The sequence below is a fragment of the Convolutriloba macropyga genome, unplaced genomic scaffold (genome assembly GCF_964194025.1).
Source record: "Convolutriloba macropyga unplaced genomic scaffold, txConMacr16.3 SCAFFOLD_970, whole genome shotgun sequence".
NCBI classification, from domain to species: Eukaryota; Metazoa; Xenacoelomorpha; order Acoela; family Convolutidae; genus Convolutriloba; species Convolutriloba macropyga.
In genome coordinates, this window is record NW_027453424.1 from 24,879 (window position 1) to 30,000 (window position 5,122).

A 5,122-nucleotide genomic window follows, 5' to 3' on the forward strand; every position below is an offset into this window, starting at 1 on the left:
TGAAGGCGAAACTTCTGCATGGGGAAGCTGCATCATGAACAAAAGTTTATATCGAGTATTATGTTGACGTTAGTAGGCCCTGGCCGAAAGCGCAGCATGTGAAAGGTATAGATAAAAGTTATCGTTGCAGTCAGTACTGTGTAGTTACTAGTAGCTGGATTTAAGCTCGAAGTGAGACACTGTTGGTGAAACTTCATCATGAGAACGTCACAAGCTGATCACGCTCTATGATATGACTAGTATTATGTTGCTTATAGTAGGCTAAGCGCAAGCCGAAACATCAACATGTGAAAGTCGTAGAATTTTGCGATCAAACTGTGGCTAGTACTTTGATGATGCTTGTAGCCAACCGAATTGGTTGAAAAGCCCAATAAGTAAGCTAACTTGGGAGAGCTTGTTGGAAACCAAATGCTACTAGATTGGTCCAAATACATCCTTCAACAGGGGATCACTTGGCTCGCTTTACGAAGAGGAGCACAGCTATATGTGTTAATTCGGTATGAATCGCAAGATTTGTTTACCGACCTCTCTAACGCAAAAGGCGGTCTCGGCTTCGGCTGTTGACTGCGTCCGATTCAGGGTTATATAACTCTCGATTGAACACATTGATGTTCTATTGTTGGTGCTTCCAATAAAATTGGAACACTTAAAGCAGAACCGATTCAAATAATAGCATTCTGATCAATGATTGCATTCCTTGATCAAGAACTGCTGGAGTCATTGTGATGGCGAATTTTCTTCATAAGAAAATTGCAAAGAGACGGAACTTAATGAGACTAGTATTATGTTGTTTCTAGTAAGCGGAAGCTGAAACAGCAACATGTGAAAATCAAGTTTTGTTCAATGATCTCGAGGCGATAAGTACTATGAAGCAACTAGTAGCCTAAGCATGACTCAGATTTGAGACAGTCAAAAAGACTGGCGAAACTTCTTCACATGAAAGTTACATAGAGAACTACAAATGTATACAGCGAGTATTATGTTGTTTCTAGTAGGCGAAAGCTGAAACATCAACATGTGAAAGTTGTCTGCAAACTGTAGAACGATATGTGATTAGTACTGTGCTGTTACTAGTAGCCAGTCTGACTGTAGAAGCCAAGACAAAGGGAAACTAATGCATCTGAAAAGGACAAGTTATGGAAAGGTATGCACGATAAGTATTATGTTGTTTCTAGTAAGCGGCAGCTGAAACATCAACATGTGAACGTCGTTGTGTACAGTAACCTAGAACTATATAGTCCTTAGTAACGTGCATTTACTAGTACCTGTAATTGGTATTCAGACTCAGGCAGTTTGGAATAGTTTGGCAAAGATGCACCAGAGAAAACTGGGATTTGATACAGAAATTGTTGAATACAAGTATTATGCTGCTTCTAGTAGGTTGAATCCGAAACATCAGCATGTGAAAATTGAAAACATTTCTGGTTCGAATTGTCACAAGTATTTGGTGATCTGAGTAGCCAAACTCACTACAACGCCAATTGAAGGCAAAAATTCTCAACGGGAAAAGCTATTCTCATTGAATGAGCTAACAAGACGAGTATTATGTTGCTTCTAGTAGGCGAAAGCCAAAACATCAACATGTGAAAGTCTTGCTGAACAAATTTAATGTTGTTGAGCTCAGTACCGTGTGAATTAGTAGCCATAATTGGCGAGCGAAAATTGAACTGGCGAAACTTCGTCTTTGGAAAATTGCAGATGCCGAGCACTTATTTTGCAACGAGTATTATGTTGACTGTAGTAAGCGAAAGCCGAAACAGCAACATGTGAAAGCTGTTGAAATTTGTGGTCATTTTGCAATAAGTACAAGGAGTGTAACTAGTAGCCAGGTCAAAATTTGGGATAAGAATGAGCAAAAATTCTGCATGAGAACAGTTGAAATTATGAAACTAAATTACAAAGACTAGTATTATGTTGTTTCGAGTACGCGAAAGCGGAAACATCAACATGTGAACGTTTGTAACGAAGTTTCGTTAATTTTCAGCCTAGTACTGAGCAAGAACGAGTAGCCTCATCTCCAATCCCACGCAAAATGTAGTGAAATATGTGAGTGAACCTTATTCACGGTGAGGGTTTCCCGAGGTCTGTATTGCAGCGAGTATTATGTTGCTTCTAGTAAGCGAAAGCTGAAACAACAACATTTGAAAGTTGGAATTAATGACTGAATGGAAACTTCGACCTGTGTTTGATAGTAGTAGCGAACAAAACTGCTGAATCGGTTTCTGTCTCATATTGGTCAGTGAACCAATTAAGAGACAATCAACTACATAACCTGAATTGGGCGAGAGAACCCCCTTAACTTAAGCATATCAGTAAGGGGAGGAAAAGAAATCAACTGAGAATCCCTTAGTAATGGCGAATGAACAGGGAAAAGCTCATCGGGAAGAGAAATGGCAACATTTCTCGGTGTCCGGTATGGTTTGATGCTAGACTGGTGAATTTGTCCTGATGTCTACTGGAAAGTAGCATCAAAGAAGGTGAAAATCCTGTAAAGGTCATTTTCGATACCAGTCATAATGGCTCATTCCTATGAGTAGAGTTGTTTGAAAGTGCAACTCGAAGCTGGAGATATGTCTCTCCAAAAGCTAATTATAAAGCGAGACCGATAGTAAACAAGTACCGTGAGGGAAAGTTGAAAAGCACTCTGAAGAGAGAGTGAAAAGTACGTGAAACTGTTGAAGGGGAACTGGAGTGAGCGTTACCATACTCAATGCCTTGATATTATATTCTCGGCTACCGAGTAGTGTAGTTGTCGTCTTTTGGCAAATCTTGTTAATGAATCGAGCAGAAGTTTTCCTCGGAATTCTTCTTGTTGATTCTAAACAAAATGAGATAAATTGATCTTGATTGCCTGTCTGACCTCAACTTCCTATTCAATGCTCTCTACAGCCCGTCTTGAAACACGGACCAAGGAGTGTGAGTTGCTTGCAAGTGTTGTCGCTCATTGAAAGCGCACACGCGAAATGAAAGTGAACAGTGTAATTTTTATGAATTGCACTACTTTGTGTGGTGAGGGCGCCGATTCGGTGTCCCGCAACCACGGACGGTTTTGCTCTTATTGCATGACTGATCCAGAGCAAGTAGCACACGACCCGAAAGATGGTGATCTATGCTTGGGCAGGGCGAAGCCACGGGAAACCATGGTGGAAGCCCGAAGCGGTTCTGACGTGCAAATCGATCGTCTGACCTGAGCATAGGGGCGAAAGACTAATCGAACCATCTAGTAGCTGGTTTCCTCCGAAGTTTCCCTCAGGATAGCAAAAGCTTGAGCAAGATTGAAAAATCTTCGCAAAGCAATTTCATCGGTTAAAGCGAATGATTAGAGGAATGGGGGAAAATTTTTCCTTCACCTATTCTCAAACTATAAATCGGTGAGATGTCCTTGTGACTTAATTGCACTTGGACTATGAATGCAAGCTTTTTGTGGGCCGCTTTTGGTAAGCAGAACCGGCGATGTGGGATGAACCAAAAGTTGGGTTAAGGCGCCTAACTACTTGCTCATGAGTCACCACAAAAGGTGTTGATTGATACTGACAGCAGGACGGTGGTCATGGAAGTTGAAATCCGCTAAGGAGTGTGTAACAACTCACCTGCCGAATCAATCAGCCCTGAAAATGGATGGCACTAGAGCTCGTGGCCTATACCCAACCATGAATATCAATATCTAACGCAAGTTAGATTAGAGAAAAAGAGCCTCACCAGCTCAAAAATGATATTCATGTGTAGGAGGACACATTGATTGCGCTAAAGTATGCACGCAAGTGTATGCGCGAAGCGATCAATGGAGCAGATCTTGGTGGAAGTAGCAAGTACTCAAATGAGAACTTTGAGGACTGAAGCGGGAAAGGCTTTCATGTGAACAGCGTTTGCACATGAGTTAGTCGATTCTAAAAGACAGGCTAATGCCAAAGTCTTGAATAGTGGTTTCTTGAAAACTGCTGAGTCTCGAAAGAGCATCGGGTTAAAATTCCCGAACTTACTCTCCTGGCATTGAGACGGCAACGTCATTGAGGTCGAACTTTGTCATTGGGACCTTGGGGAAGAGTTATCTTTTCTTTATAACACGTTGTAGAGTCCTTGGAATTGATTCAATCAGAGATAAGGCTCGAAGCGTGCAAGAGCACAGCAGCATTTGCTGTGTCCCAATTGTTCCTGGTGGCACATAAAAGTTTGGCTTAGCAGATGTCAGGAGAGTGAATCGTACCGATTACCGCATCAGGTCCCCAAGGTGAAAAGCCTCTGGTCTTGGAACAGTGTAGATAAGGGAAGTCGGCAAAATAGATCCGTACCTTCGGAAGAAGGATTGGCTCTGAGGAGTGGGTGTAACAAGCCTTTAGTTTGACGCTTCGGTCTGCTAAAGCGTGCGATGGCCTTCGGGTTGTTGGCGTTTGGTTTGACTGCTAGCTGATATGCTTTAGGTCTATTCTGTTGCACAAAAAACACTCGAACTCTGAACTGGTTCGGACAAGGGGAATCCGACTGTTTAATTAAAACAAAGCATTGCGATGGCTGGTGAAACGGTGTTGACGCAATGTGATTTCTGCCCAGTGCTCTGAATGTCAAAGTGAAGAAATTCAAATAAGCGCGGGTAAACGGCGGGAGTAACTATGACTCTCTTAAGTGAACATCTACCCGAGTGGCTCCTTAGTGGAAGAACAGTGTTCATCCCCAAAGTGGCAGGGTCTCAGGAACCAATGGACTTCAGACCCATCACAGTGGCAAGTGTACTGGCCAGGGTGTTCCACAAGTGCTTAGCTGCACGACTTGAGGACTCTATCAACAGACTGGAGACAGGGCTGGAAAGATGTGGTCTCTCTCTCAATGCCAAGAAGTGTGCAACCCTAGATGTGGACACAGTGCCAAGGGACCGACAGATAGTGATAAACCCTAACACAGTGTTCAGCAGCAGGGCAGGAGGTCTCCCCGTGATGACAGCAGAGTCCTTCTACAAGTACCTGGGCATTGAGACAGGGGCATATGGTACGAGGACAAACACCATCAAGAAGCTGGAGAAGAAGCTAGATGACCTGAGAAGAGCCCCCCTGAAACCACAGCAACGAATCTGGATACTCAAGACCTACTGCATACCCAGTGTGTACCATCAGCTAGTCCTTGCAAAGAC

The 5,122-nt window shown here is 43.0% G+C and overlaps 2 pseudogenes; both read left to right on the forward strand.

The window, feature by feature from the left end:
* Positions 1 to 432: 432 nt before the first annotated feature.
* LOC142358277 (5.8S ribosomal RNA) lies at positions 433 to 584 on the forward strand (annotated as a pseudogene).
* Positions 585 to 2,267: 1,683 nt separating this feature from the next.
* The window catches only part of LOC142358279 (large subunit ribosomal RNA), a 5,293-nt pseudogene continuing 2,438 nt past the window's right edge, over positions 2,268 to 5,122 (forward strand).